Source organism: Rhipicephalus microplus, unplaced genomic scaffold (genome assembly GCF_043290135.1).
Source record: "Rhipicephalus microplus isolate Deutch F79 unplaced genomic scaffold, USDA_Rmic scaffold_21, whole genome shotgun sequence".
Taxonomy (NCBI): Eukaryota; Metazoa; Arthropoda; class Arachnida; order Ixodida; family Ixodidae; genus Rhipicephalus; species Rhipicephalus microplus.
Window position 1 is genome coordinate 6389110 of NW_027464594.1, and position 12583 is coordinate 6401692.

Here is a 12583-nt window from a genome sequence, read left to right on the forward strand (position 1 = left end):
GTTATAGAGCGTGCGCAAATTGGAGACTTGATGATAGCAGATAAAAGAAAATACTTCCGACACCGGGAATCGAACCCGTGCCTCCTGGGTGAGAGCCAGGTATTCTAGCCACTAGACCATGCCGGAGAACGGAGAGAGACGGAGCGATCGCTTAGCCATTCGGCCAACACGGTATAAGGTATATAGGGTGCACAAATTGGAGACTTGATGAGAGCAGATAAAAGAAAATACTTCCGACACCGGGAATCGAACTTGGGCCTCCTGTGTGAGAGACAGGTATCTTAGCCACTAGACCATGCAGGAGAACAGAGAGGGAAATAGCGATCGCTTAGCCATTTGGCCGACAGGGTAAAACTATTGAAGTTACATAGCGTGCGGAAATTGGAGACTTGATGATAGCAGATAAAAGAAAACACTTCTGACACCGGGAATCGTACCCGGGCCTTCTGGGTGAGAGCCAGGTATCCAAGCCACTAGACCATGCAAGAGAGGGTGGAGCGATCACTTAGTCATTCGGCCAACAAGGTAAAAGTATTGAAGTTACTTAGCGTGCGCGAATTGGAGGCTTGATGATAGCAGATAAAAGAAAATACTTCCAACACCGGGAAACAAACTCGGGGCTCCTGGGTGAGAGCCAGGTATGTTAGCCACTAGACCATGCTGGAGATCGGAGAGGGATGGAGCGATCGCTTAACGATTCGGCCAACAGGGTAAAACTATTGAAGATACATTGCGTGCGCAAATTGAGACTTGATGACAGCGGATAAAAGAAAATACTTCCGACACCGGGAATTGAACCCGGGCCTCCTGGGTTACATCGAGGTAACCTAGCCACTGGACCATGCAGGAGAACGGAGAGGGACGAAGCGATCGCTTAGCCATTCGGCCAACAGGGTGAAAGTATTGAAGTTACATAGCGTGCGCAAATTGGAGACTTGATGATAGCAGATAAAAGAAAATACTTCCGACACCGGGAATCGAACCCGGGCCTCCTGGGTGAGAGCCAGATATCCTAGCCACTAGAATATGCCGGAAAATGGAGAGGGTCGGAGCGATCGCTTAGCCATTCGGCCAACACGGTATAAGGTATATAGGGGGCACACATTGGAGACTTGATGACAGCAGATAAAAGAAAATACTTCCGACACCGGGAATCGAACCCGGGCCTCCTGTGTGAGAGCCAGGTATCTTAGCCACTAGACCATGCAGGAGAACAGAGAGGGAAATAGCGATCGCTTAGCCATTTGGCCGACAGGGTAAAACTATTGAAGTTACATAGCGTGCGCCAATTGGAGACTTGATGATAGCAGATACAAAAAAAATACTTCCGACACTGGGAATCAAGCCCGGGCCTCCTGGGTGAGAGCCAGGTATCCTAGCCACTAGACCATGCAGGAGAACGGAGAGGGACGGAGCGATCGCTTAGCCATTCGGCCAACATGGTATAAGGTATATGGGTGCACAAATTGGAGACTTGATGACAGCAGATAAAAGAAAATACTTCCGACACCGGGAATCGAACCCGGGCCTCCTGGGTGAGAGCCAGGTATCCTAGCCACTAGACCATGCCGGAAAACGGAGAGGGACGGAGCGATCGCTTAGCCATTCGGCCAACACGGTATAAGGTATATAGAGGGCACAAATTGGAGACTTGATGACAGCAGATAAAAGAAAATACTCCCGACACCGGGAATCGCACACGGGCCTCCTGTGTGAGAGCCAGGTATCTTAGCCACTAGACCATGCAGGAGAACAGAGAGGGAAATAGCGATCGCTTAGTCATTTGGCCGACGGGGTAAAACTATTGAAGTTACATAGCGTGCGCAAATTGGAGACTTGATGATAGCAGATACAAAAAATACTTCCGACACTGGGAATCAAGCCCGGCCCTCCTGGGTGAGAGCCAGGTATCCTAGGCACTAGACCATGCCGGAGAACGGAGAGGGACGGAGCGATCGCTTAGCCATTCGGCCAACACGGTAAAAGTATTAAAGGTATATAGCGTGCGCGAATTGGAGACTTGATGACAGCAGATAAAAGAAAATACTTCCGACACCGGGAATCGAACCCGGGCCTCCTGGGTGAGAGCCAGGTATCCTAGCCACTAGACCATGCCGGAGAGCAGAGAGGGAAGGAGCGATCGCTTAGGGATTCGGCCAACAGCGTAAAACTATTGAAGTTACATTGCGTGCGCAAATTTGAGACTTGATGACAGCGGGTAAAAGAAAGTACTTCCGGCACCAGGAATCGAACCCGGGCCTCCTTGGCTAACGCCAGGTATCCTAGCCCCTAGACCATGCCGGAGAACAGAGAGGGAAGGATCGATCGCTTAGTCATTCGGCAAACAAGGTAAAAGTATTGAAGTTATATAGCGTGCGCAAATTGTAGACTTGAAGATAGCCGAAAAAAATACTTCCGACACCGGGAATCAAACCCAGGCCTCTTGGGTGACAGCCAGATATCCTAGCCACTAAACCATGCCGAGAACGGAGAGGGACGGAGCGATTGCTTAGCCATTCGGCCAACAGGGTAAAACTATTGAAGTTACATAGCGTGCGCGAATAGGAGACTTTATGATAGCAGATAAAAGAAAATTCTTCCGACACCGGGAAACAAACTCGGGCCTCCTGGGTGAGAGCCAGGTATGTTAGTCACTAGACCATGCTGGAGATCGGAGAGGGATGGAGCGATCGCTTAGCGATTCGGCCAACAGGGTAAAACTATTGAAGATACATTGCGTGCGCAAATTGAGACTTGATGACAGCCGATAAAAGAAAATACTTCCGACACCGGGAATTGAACCCGGGCCTCCTGGGTTAGATCCAGGTATCCTAGCCACTAGACCATGCAGGAGAACGGAGAGGGACGAAGCGATCGCTTCGCCATTCGGCCAACAGGGTGAAAGTTTTGAAGTTACATAGCGTGCGCAAATTGGAGACTTGATGATAGCAGATCAATGAAAATACTTCCGACACCGGGAATCGAACCCAGGTCTTCTGGGTGAGAGCTAGGTATCCTATCCACTAGACCATGCAGGAGAACGGAGAGGGACGAAGCGATCACTTAGCCATTTGGCCAACAGGGTAAAAGTATTGAAGTTATATAGCGTGCGCAAATGGGAGACTTGATGACAGCAGATAAAAGAAAATACTTCCGACACCGCGAATGGAACCTGGGCCTCCTGGGTGAGAGCCAGGTATCCTAGCCACTAGACCATGCCGGAGAACGGACAGGGACGGAGCGATCGCTTAGCCATTCGGCCAACACGGTATAAGGTATATAGGGTGCACAAATTGGAGACTTGATGACAGCAGATAAAAGAAAATACTTCCGACACCGGGAATCGAACCCGGGCCTCCTGAGTGAGAGCCAGGTATCCTAGCCACTAGACCATGCCGGAGAACCGAGAGGGAAGGAGCGATCGCTTAGCGATTCGGCCTACAGGGTAAAAGTATTGAATTGACACAGCGTGCGCAAATTGGAGACTTGATGATAGCAGATAAAAGCAAAAACTTCCGACACCGGGAATCGAACCCAGGTCTCCTGGCTGAGAGCTAGGTATCCTATCTACTAGACCATGCTGGAGAACGGAGAGGGACAGAGCGATCCCTTAGCCATTCAGCCAACAGTGTAAAGGTATTGAAGTTATAGAGCGTGCGCAAATTGGAGACTTGATGATAGCAGATAAAAGAAAATACTTCCGACACCGGGAATCGAACTTGGGCCTCCTGTGTGAGAGACAGGTATCTTAGCCACTAGACCATGCAGGAGAACAGAGAGGGAAATAGCGATCGCTTAGCCATTTGGCCGACAGGGTAAAACTATTGAAGTTACATAGCGTGCGGAAATTGGAGACTTGATGATAGCAGATAAAAGAAAACACTTCTGACACCGGGAATCGTACCCGGGCCTTCTGGGTGAGAGCCAGGTATCCAAGCCACTAGACCATGCAAGAGAGGGTGGAGCGATCACTTAGTCATTCGGCCAACAAGGTAAAAGTATTGAAGTTACTTAGCGTGCGCGAATTAGAGACTTGATGATAGCAGATAAAAGAAAATACTTCCAACACCGGGAAACAAACTCGGGGCTCCTGGGTGAGAGCCAGGTATGTTAGCCACTAGACCATGCTGGAGATCGGAGAGGGATGGAGCGATCGCTTAACGATTCGGCCAACAGGGTAAAACTATTGAAGATACATTGCGTGCGCAAATTGAGACTTGTTGACAGCGGATAAAAGAAAATACTTCCGACACCGGGAATTGAACCCGGGCCTCCTGGGTTACATCGAGGTAACCTAGCCACTGGACCATGCAGGAGAACGGAGAGGGACGAAGCGATCGCTTAGCCATTCGGCCAACAGGGTGAAAGTATTGAAGTTACATAGCGTGCGCAAATTGGAGACTTGATGATAGCAGATAAAAGAAAATACTTCCGACACCGGGAATCGAACCCGGGCCTCCTGGGTGAGAGCCAGATATCCTAGCCACTAGAATATGCCGGAAAATGGAGAGGGTCGGAGCGATCGCTTAGCCATTCGGCCAACACGGTATAAGGTATATAGGGGGCACACATTGGAGACTTGATGACAGCAGATAAAAGAAAATACTTCCGACACCGGGAATCGAACCCGGGCCTCCTGTGTGAGAGCCAGGTATCTTAGCCACTAGACCATGCAGGAGAACAGAGAGGGAAATAGCGATCGCTTAGCCATTTGGCCGACAGGGTAAAACTATTGAAGTTACATAGCGTGCGCCAATTGGAGACTTGATGATAGCAGATACAAAAAAAATACTTCCGACACTGGGAATCAAGCCCGGGCCTCCTGGGTGAGAGCCAGGTATCCTAGCCACTAGACCATGCCGGAGAACGGAGAGGGACGGAGCGATCGCTTAGCCATTCGGCCAACATGGTATAAGGTATATGGGTGCACAAATTGGAGACTTGATGACAGCAGATAAAAGAAAATACTTCCGACACCGGGAATCGAACCCGGGCCTCCTGGGTGAGAGCCAGGTATCCTAGCCACTAGACCATGCCGGAAAACGGAGAGGGACGGAGCGATCGCTTAGCCATTCGGCCAACACGGTATAAGGTATATAGAGGGCACAAATTGGAGACTTGATGACAGCAGATAAAAGAAAATACTCCCGACACCGGGAATCGCACACGGGCCTCCTGTGTGAGAGCCAGGTATCTTAGCCACTAGACCATGCAGGAGAACAGAGAGGGAAATAGCGATCGCTTAGTCATTTGGCCGACGGGGTAAAACTATTGAAGTTACATAGCGTGCGCAAATTGGAGACTTGATGATAGCAGATACAAAAAATACTTCCGACACTGGGAATCAAGCCCGGCCCTCCTGGGTGAGAGCCAGGTATCCTAGGCACTAGACCATGCCGGAGAACGGAGAGGGACGGAGCGATCGCTTAGCCATTCGGCCAACACGGTAAAAGTATTAAAGGTATATAGCGTGCACGAATTGGAGACTTGATGACAGCAGATAAAAGAAAATACTTCCGACACCGGGAATCGAACCCGGGCCTCCTGGGTGAGAGCCAGGTATTCTAGCCACTAGACCATGCCGGAGAGCAGAGAGGGAAGGAGCGATCGCTTAGGGATTCGGCCAACAGCGTAAAACTATTGAAGTTACATTGCGTGCGCAAATTTGAGACTTGATGACAGCGGGTAAAAGAAAGTACTTCCGGCACCAGGAATCGAACCCGGGCCTCCTTGGCTAACGCCAGGTATCCTAGCCCCTAGACCATGCCGGAGAACAGAGAGGGAAGGATCGATCGCTTAGTCATTCGGCAAACAAGGTAAAAGTATTGAAGTTATATAGCGTGCGCAAATTGTAGACATGAAGATAGCCGATAAAAATACTTCCGACACCGGGAATCAAACCCAGGCCTCTTGGGTGACAGCCAGATATCCTAGCCACTAAACCATGCCGAGAACGGAGAGGGACGGAGCGATTGCTTAGCCATTCGGCCAACAGGGTAAAACTATTGAAGTTACATAGCGTGCGCGAATAGGAGACTTTATGATAGCAGATAAAAGAAAATACTTCCGACACCGGGAAATAAACTCGGGCCTCCTGGGTGAGAGCCAGGTATGTTAGTCACTAGACCATGCTGGAGATCGGAGAGGGATGGAGCGATCGCTTAGCGATTCGGCCAACAGGGCAAAACTATTGAAGATACATTGCGTGCGCAAATTGAGACTTGATGACAGCCGATAAAAGAAAATACTTCCGACACCGGGAATTGAACCCGGGCCTCCTGGGTTAGATCCAGGTATCCTAGCCACTAGACCATGCAGGAGAACGGAGAGGGACGAAGCGATCGCTTCGCCATTCGGCCAACAGGGTGAAAGTTTTGAAGTTACATAGCGTGCGCAAATTGGAGACTTGATGATAGCAGATCAATGAAAATACTTCCGACACCGGGAATCGAACCCAGGTCTTCTGGGTGAGAGCTAGGTATCCTATCCACTAGACCATACTGGAGAATGGAGAGGGACAGAGCGATTCTTAGCCATTCAGCCAACAGTGTAAATGTATTGAAGTTACATAGCGTGCGCAAATTGGAGACTTGATGATAGCAGATAAAAGAAAATACTTCTGACACCAGGAATCGAACCCGGGCCTCCTGGGTGAGAGCCAGGTATCCTAGCCACTAGACCATGCCGGAGAACGGAGAGAGACGGAGCGATCGCTTAGCCATTGGGCCAACACGGCATAAGGTATATAGGGTGCACAAATTGGAGACTTGATTACAGCAGATAAAAGAAAATACTTCCGACACCGGGAATCGAACCCGGGCCTCCTGAGTGAGAGCCAGGTATCCTAGCCACTAGACCATGCCAGAGAACCGAGAGGGAAGGAGCGATCGCTTAGCGATTCGGCCTACAGGGTAAAAGTATTGAATTGACACAGCGTGCGCAAATTGGAGACTTGATGATAGCAGATAAAAGAAAAAACTTCCGACACCGGGAATCGAACCCAGGTCTTCTGGGTGAGAGCTAGGTATCCTATCCACTAGACCATACTGGAGAATGGAGAGGGACAGAGCGATCCCTTAGCCATTCAGCCAACAGTGTAAATGTATTGAAGTTACATAGCGTGCGCAAATTGGAGACTTGATGATAGCAGATAAAAGAAAATACTTCTGACACCAGGAATCGAACCCGGGCCTCCTGGGTGAGAGCCAGGTATCCTAGCCACTAGACCATGCCGGAGAACGGAGAGAGACGGAGCGATCGCTTAGCCATTCGGCCAACACGGCAAAAGGTATATAGGGTGCACAAATTGGAGACTTGATGACAGCAGATAAAAGAAAATACTTCCGACACCGGGAATCGAACCCGGGAATCCTGTGTGAGAGCCAGGTATCTTAGCCACTAGACCATGCAGGAGAACAGAGAGGGAAATAGCGATCGCTTAGCCATTTGGCCGACAGGGTAAAACTATTGAAGTTACATAGCGTGCGCAAATTGGAGACTTGATGATAGCAGATAAAAGAAAACGCTTCTGACACCGGGAATCGTACCCGGGCCTTCTGGGTGAGAGCCAGGTATCCAAGCCACTAGACCATGCCAGAGAGGGTGGAGCGATCACTTAGTCGTTCGGCCAACAAGGTAAAAATATTGAAGTTACATAGCGTGCGCGAATTGGAGACTTGATGATAGCAGATGAAAGAAAATACTTCCAACACCGGGAAGCAAACTCGGAGCTCCTGGGTGAGAGCCAGGTATGTTAGCCACTAGACTATGCTGGAGATCGGAGAGGGATGGAGCGATCGCTTAACGATTCGGCCAACAGGGTAAAACTATTGAAGATACATTGCGTGCGCAAATTGAGACTTGATGACAGCGGATAAAAGAAAATACTTCCGACACCGGGAATTGAACCCGGGCCTCCTGGGTTAGATACAGGTATCCTAGCCACTAGACCATGCAGGAGAACGGAGTGGGACGAAGCGATCGCTTAGCCATTCGGCCAACAGGGTGAAAGTATTGAAGCTACATAGCGTGCGCAAATTGGAGACTTGATGATATCAGATAAAAGATAATACTTCCGACACCGGGAATCGAACCCGGGCCTCCTGGGTGAGAGCCAGGTATCCTAGCCACTAGACCATGCCGGAAAACGGAGAGGGACGGAGCGATCGCTTAGCCATTCGGCCAACACGGTATAAGGTATGTAGGGGGCACAAACTGGAGACTTGATGACAGCAGATAAAAGAAAATACTTCCGACACCGGGAATCGAACCCGGGCCTCCTGTGTGAAAGCCAGGTATCTTAGCCACTAGAACATGCAGGAGAACAGAGAGGGAAATAGCGATCGCTTAGCCATTTGGCCGACAGGGTAAAACTATTGAAGTTACATAGCGTGCGCAAATTGGAGACTTGATAGCAGATACAAAAATTACTTCCGACACTGGGAATCAAGCCCGGGTCTCCTGGGTGAGAGCCAGGTATCCTAGGCACTAGACCATGCCGGAGACCGGAGAGGGACGGAGCGATCGCTTAGCCATTCGGCCAACACGGTATAAGGTATATAGGGTGCACAAATTGGAGACTTGATGACAGCAGATAAAAGAAAATACTTCCGACACCGGGAATCGAACCCGGGCCTCCTGTGTGAGAGCCAGGTATCCTAGCCACTAGACCATGCAGGAGAACCGAGAGGAAAGGAGCGATCGCTTAGCGATTCGGCCTACAGGGTAAAAGTATTGAATTGACATAGCGTGTGCAAATTGGAGACTTGATGATAGCAGATCAAAGAAAATACTTCCGACACCGGGAATCGAACCCGGGTCTCCTGGCTGAGAGCTAGGTATCCTATCCACTAGACCATGCTGGAAAACGGAGAGGGACAGAGCCATTCCTTAGCCCTTCAGCCAACAGTGTAAATGTATTGAAGTTACATAGCGTGCGCAAATTGGAGACTTGATAATAGCAGATAAAAGAAAATACTTCCGACACCGGGAATCGCACACGGGCCTCCTGTGTGAGAGCCAGGTATCTTTGCCACTAGACCATGCCAGAGAACGGAGAGGGACGGAGCGATCGCTTAGCCATTCGGCCAACACGGTAAAAGTATTGAAGGTATATAGCGTGCGCGAATTGGAGACTTGATGACAGCAGATAAAAGAAAATACTTCCGACACCGGGAATCGAACCCGGGCCTCCTGGGTGAGAGCCAGGTATCCTAGACACTAGACCATGCTTGAGAGCAGAGAGGGAAGGAGCGATCGCTTACCGATTCGGCCAACAGGGTAAAACTATTGAAGTTACATTGCGTGCGCAAATTTGAGACTTGATGACAGCGGGTAAAAGAAAGTACTTGCGACACCGGCAATCGAACCCGGGCCTCCTTGGTGAAAGCCAGGTATCCTAGCCACTAAACCATGCCAGAGAACAGAGAGGGAAGGAGCGATCGCTTAGTCATTCGGCAAACAAGGTAAAAGTATTGAAGTTATATAGCGTGCGCAAATTGTAGACTTGAAGATAGCCGATAAAGATACTTCCGACACCGGGAATCAAACCCAGGCCTCTTGGGTGACAGCCACATATCCTAGCCACTAAACCACGCCGAGAACGGAGAGGGACGGAGCGATTGCTTAGCCATTCGGCCAAACGGGTAAAACTATTCAAGTTACATAGCGTGCGCGAATAGGAGACTTTATGATGGCAGATAAAGGAAAATACTTCCGACACCAGGAATCGGACCCGGGCCTCCTGAGTGAGAGCCAGGTATCCTAGCCACTAGACCATGCCGGAGAACCGAGAGGGAAGGAGCGATCGCTTAGCGATTCGGCCTACAGGGTAAAAGTATTGAATTGACACAGCGTGCGCAAATTGGAGACTTGATGATAGCAGATAAAAGAAAAAACTTCCGACACCGGGAATCGAACCCAGGTCTCCTGGCTGAGAGCTAGGTATCCTATCCACTAGACCATGCTGGAGAACGGAGAGGGACAGAGCGATCCCATAGCCATTCAGCCAACAGTGTAAATGTATTGAAGTTATAGAGCGTGCGCAAATTGGAGACTTGATGATAGCAGATAAAAGAAAATACTTCTGACACTGGGAATCAAGCCCAGCCCTCCGGGGTGAGAGCCAGGTATTCTAGACACTAGACCATGCCGGAGAAGGAAGAGGGACGGAGCGATCGCTTAGCCATTCGGCCAACACGGTAAAAGTATTGAAGGTATATAGCGTGCGCGAATTGGAGACTTGATGACAGCAGATAAAAGAAAATACTTCCAACACCGGGAATCGAACCCGGGCCTCCTGGGTGAGAGCCAGGTATCCTAGCCACTAGATCATGCCGGAGAGCAGAGAGGGAAGGGGCGATCGCTTAGCGATTCGGCCAACAGGGTAAAACTATTGAAGTTACATTGCGCGCGCAAATTTGAGACTTGATGTCAGCGGGTAAAAGAAAGTACTTCCGACACCGGGAATCGAACCTGGGCCTCCTGGGTGAAAGCCAGGTATCCTAGCCACTAGACCATGCCGGAGAACAGAGAGGGAAGGAACGATCGCTTAGTCATTCGGCAAACAGGGTAAAAATATTGAAGTTATATAGCGTGCGCAATTTGTAGACTTGAAGATAGCCGATAAATATACTTCCGACACCGGGAATCGAACCCAGGCCTCTTGGGTGAGAGCCAGATATCCTAGCCACTAAACCACGCCGAGAACGGAGAGGGACGGAGCGATTGCTTAGCCATTCGGCCAACAGGGTAAAACTATTGAAGTTACATAGCGTGCGCGAATAGGAGACTTTATGATAGCAGATAAAAAAATATTTCCGACGCCGGGAATTGCACCCCGGCCTCCAGGGTGAGAGCTAGGTATCCTATCAACTAGACCATACTGGAGAATGGAGAGGGACAGAGCGATCCCTTAGCCATTCAGCCAACAGTGTAAATGTATTGAAGTTACATAGCGTGCGCAAATTGGAGACTTGATGATAGCAGATAAAAGAAAATACTTCTGACACCAGGAATTGAACCCGGGCCTCCTGGGTGAGAGCCAGGTATCCTAGCCACTAGACCATGCCGGAGAACGGAGAGAGACGGAGCGATCGCTTAGCCATTCGGCCAACACGGCATAAGGTATATAGGGTGCACAAATTGGAGACTTGATGACAGCAGATAAAAGAAAATACTTCCGACACCGGGAATCGAACCCGGGAATCCTGTGTGAGAGCCAGGTATCTTAGCCACTAGACCATGCAGGAGAACAGAGAGGGAAATAGCGATCACTTAGCCATTTGGCCGACAGGGTAAAACTATTGAAGTTACATAGCGTGCGCAAATTGGAGACTTGATGATAGCAGATAAAAGAAAACGCTTCTGACACCGGGAATCGTACCCGGGCCTTCTGGGTGAGAGCCAGGTATCCAAGCCACTAGACCATGCCAGAGAGGGTGGAGCGATCACTTAGTCGTTCGGCCAACAAGGTAAAAATATTGAAGTTACATAGCGTGCGCGAATTGGAGACTTGATGATAGCAGATGAAAGAAAATACTTCCAACACCGGGAAGCAAACTCGGGGCTCCTGGGTGAGAGCCAGGTATGTTAGCCACTAGACTATGCTGGAGATCGGAGAGGGATGGAGCGATCGCTTAACGATTCGGCCAACAGGGTAAAACTATTGAAGATACATTGCGTGCGCAAATTGAGACTTGATGACAGCGGATAAATGAAAATACTTCCGACACCGGGAATTGAACCCGGGCCTCCTGGGTTAGATACAGGTATCCTAGCCACTAGACCATGCAGGAGAACGGAGTGGGACGAAGCGATCGCTTAGCCATTCGGCCAACAGAGTGAAAGTATTGAAGCTACATAGCGTGCGCAAATTGGAGACTTGATGATAGCAGATAAAAGAAAATACTTCCGACACCGGGAATCGAACCCGGGCCTCCTGGGTGAGAGCCAGGTATCCTAGCCACTAGACCATGCCGGAAAACGGAGAGGGACGGAGCGATCGCTTAGCCATTCGGCCAACACGGTATAAGGTATGTAGGGGGCACAAACTGGAGACTTGATGACAGCAGATAAAAGAAAATACTTCCGACACCGGGAATCGAACCCGGGAATCCTGTGTGAGAGCCAGGTATCTTAGCCACTAGACCATGCAGGAGAACAGAGAGGGAAATAGCGATCGCTTAGCCATTTGGCCGACAGGGTAAAACTATTGAAGTTACATAGCGTGCGCAAATTGGAGACTTGATGATAGCAGATAAAAGAAAACGCTTCTGACACCGGGAATCGTACCCGGGCCTTCTGGGTGAGAGCCAGGTATCCAAGCCACTAGACCATGCCAGAGAGGGTGGAGCGATCACTTAGTCGTTCGGCCAACAAGGTAAAAATATTGAAGTTACATAGCGTGCGCGAATTGGAGACTTGATGATAGCAGATGAAAGAAAATACTTCCAACACCGGGAAGCAAACTCGGGGCTCCTGGGTGAGAGCCAGGTATGTTAGCCACTAGACTATGCTGGAGATCGGAGAGGGATGGAGCGATCGCTTAACGATTCGGCCAACAGGGTAAAACTATTGAAGATAC

At 49.7% G+C, this 12583-nt stretch overlaps 26 non-coding genes across 26 annotated transcripts; all 26 read right to left on the bottom strand.

Annotated features, from left to right (window-relative positions):
- Nucleotides 1-54: 54 nt before the first annotated feature.
- Nucleotides 55-126, bottom strand: TRNAE-CUC (transfer RNA glutamic acid (anticodon CUC)). Its single transcript has one exon. It is a non-coding gene; the product is annotated as a tRNA-Glu (tRNA).
- An 836-nt stretch (nt 127-962) lies between these two features.
- Nucleotides 963-1034, bottom strand: TRNAE-CUC (transfer RNA glutamic acid (anticodon CUC)). Its single transcript has one exon. It is a non-coding gene; the product is annotated as a tRNA-Glu (tRNA).
- A 105-nt stretch (nt 1035-1139) lies between these two features.
- TRNAE-CUC (transfer RNA glutamic acid (anticodon CUC)) lies at nt 1140-1211 on the bottom strand. Its single transcript has one exon. It is a non-coding gene; the product is annotated as a tRNA-Glu (tRNA).
- A 290-nt stretch (nt 1212-1501) lies between these two features.
- On the bottom strand, nt 1502-1573 carry TRNAE-CUC (transfer RNA glutamic acid (anticodon CUC)). The gene has a single exon. It is a non-coding gene; the product is annotated as a tRNA-Glu (tRNA).
- Nucleotides 1574-2047: 474 nt separating this feature from the next.
- Nucleotides 2048-2119, bottom strand: TRNAE-CUC (transfer RNA glutamic acid (anticodon CUC)). Its single transcript has one exon. It is a non-coding gene; the product is annotated as a tRNA-Glu (tRNA).
- A 1209-nt stretch (nt 2120-3328) lies between these two features.
- On the bottom strand, nt 3329-3400 carry TRNAE-CUC (transfer RNA glutamic acid (anticodon CUC)). Its single transcript has one exon. It is a non-coding gene; the product is annotated as a tRNA-Glu (tRNA).
- Nucleotides 3401-4429: 1029 nt separating this feature from the next.
- Nucleotides 4430-4501, bottom strand: TRNAE-CUC (transfer RNA glutamic acid (anticodon CUC)). The gene has a single exon. It is a non-coding gene; the product is annotated as a tRNA-Glu (tRNA).
- A 105-nt stretch (nt 4502-4606) lies between these two features.
- TRNAE-CUC (transfer RNA glutamic acid (anticodon CUC)) lies at nt 4607-4678 on the bottom strand. Its single transcript has one exon. It is a non-coding gene; the product is annotated as a tRNA-Glu (tRNA).
- A 290-nt stretch (nt 4679-4968) lies between these two features.
- TRNAE-CUC (transfer RNA glutamic acid (anticodon CUC)) lies at nt 4969-5040 on the bottom strand. Its single transcript has one exon. It is a non-coding gene; the product is annotated as a tRNA-Glu (tRNA).
- A 474-nt stretch (nt 5041-5514) lies between these two features.
- TRNAE-CUC (transfer RNA glutamic acid (anticodon CUC)) lies at nt 5515-5586 on the bottom strand. The gene has a single exon. It is a non-coding gene; the product is annotated as a tRNA-Glu (tRNA).
- A 1031-nt stretch (nt 5587-6617) lies between these two features.
- Nucleotides 6618-6689, bottom strand: TRNAE-CUC (transfer RNA glutamic acid (anticodon CUC)). Its single transcript has one exon. It is a non-coding gene; the product is annotated as a tRNA-Glu (tRNA).
- Nucleotides 6690-6794: 105 nt separating this feature from the next.
- Nucleotides 6795-6866, bottom strand: TRNAE-CUC (transfer RNA glutamic acid (anticodon CUC)). The gene has a single exon. It is a non-coding gene; the product is annotated as a tRNA-Glu (tRNA).
- A 298-nt stretch (nt 6867-7164) lies between these two features.
- Nucleotides 7165-7236, bottom strand: TRNAE-CUC (transfer RNA glutamic acid (anticodon CUC)). The gene has a single exon. It is a non-coding gene; the product is annotated as a tRNA-Glu (tRNA).
- A 290-nt stretch (nt 7237-7526) lies between these two features.
- On the bottom strand, nt 7527-7598 carry TRNAE-CUC (transfer RNA glutamic acid (anticodon CUC)). Its single transcript has one exon. It is a non-coding gene; the product is annotated as a tRNA-Glu (tRNA).
- Nucleotides 7599-8072: 474 nt separating this feature from the next.
- Nucleotides 8073-8144, bottom strand: TRNAE-CUC (transfer RNA glutamic acid (anticodon CUC)). Its single transcript has one exon. It is a non-coding gene; the product is annotated as a tRNA-Glu (tRNA).
- A 463-nt stretch (nt 8145-8607) lies between these two features.
- Nucleotides 8608-8679, bottom strand: TRNAE-CUC (transfer RNA glutamic acid (anticodon CUC)). Its single transcript has one exon. It is a non-coding gene; the product is annotated as a tRNA-Glu (tRNA).
- Nucleotides 8680-8792: 113 nt separating this feature from the next.
- On the bottom strand, nt 8793-8864 carry TRNAE-CUC (transfer RNA glutamic acid (anticodon CUC)). Its single transcript has one exon. It is a non-coding gene; the product is annotated as a tRNA-Glu (tRNA).
- A 298-nt stretch (nt 8865-9162) lies between these two features.
- Nucleotides 9163-9234, bottom strand: TRNAE-CUC (transfer RNA glutamic acid (anticodon CUC)). Its single transcript has one exon. It is a non-coding gene; the product is annotated as a tRNA-Glu (tRNA).
- Nucleotides 9235-9712: 478 nt separating this feature from the next.
- On the bottom strand, nt 9713-9784 carry TRNAE-CUC (transfer RNA glutamic acid (anticodon CUC)). Its single transcript has one exon. It is a non-coding gene; the product is annotated as a tRNA-Glu (tRNA).
- Nucleotides 9785-9897: 113 nt separating this feature from the next.
- On the bottom strand, nt 9898-9969 carry TRNAE-CUC (transfer RNA glutamic acid (anticodon CUC)). Its single transcript has one exon. It is a non-coding gene; the product is annotated as a tRNA-Glu (tRNA).
- Nucleotides 9970-10267: 298 nt separating this feature from the next.
- On the bottom strand, nt 10268-10339 carry TRNAE-CUC (transfer RNA glutamic acid (anticodon CUC)). Its single transcript has one exon. It is a non-coding gene; the product is annotated as a tRNA-Glu (tRNA).
- Nucleotides 10340-10452: 113 nt separating this feature from the next.
- TRNAE-UUC (transfer RNA glutamic acid (anticodon UUC)) lies at nt 10453-10524 on the bottom strand. Its single transcript has one exon. It is a non-coding gene; the product is annotated as a tRNA-Glu (tRNA).
- Nucleotides 10525-11000: 476 nt separating this feature from the next.
- Nucleotides 11001-11072, bottom strand: TRNAE-CUC (transfer RNA glutamic acid (anticodon CUC)). The gene has a single exon. It is a non-coding gene; the product is annotated as a tRNA-Glu (tRNA).
- Nucleotides 11073-11362: 290 nt separating this feature from the next.
- TRNAE-CUC (transfer RNA glutamic acid (anticodon CUC)) lies at nt 11363-11434 on the bottom strand. Its single transcript has one exon. It is a non-coding gene; the product is annotated as a tRNA-Glu (tRNA).
- A 474-nt stretch (nt 11435-11908) lies between these two features.
- On the bottom strand, nt 11909-11980 carry TRNAE-CUC (transfer RNA glutamic acid (anticodon CUC)). Its single transcript has one exon. It is a non-coding gene; the product is annotated as a tRNA-Glu (tRNA).
- Nucleotides 11981-12270: 290 nt separating this feature from the next.
- TRNAE-CUC (transfer RNA glutamic acid (anticodon CUC)) lies at nt 12271-12342 on the bottom strand. The gene has a single exon. It is a non-coding gene; the product is annotated as a tRNA-Glu (tRNA).
- Between the last annotated feature and the right edge of the window lie 241 nt (nt 12343-12583).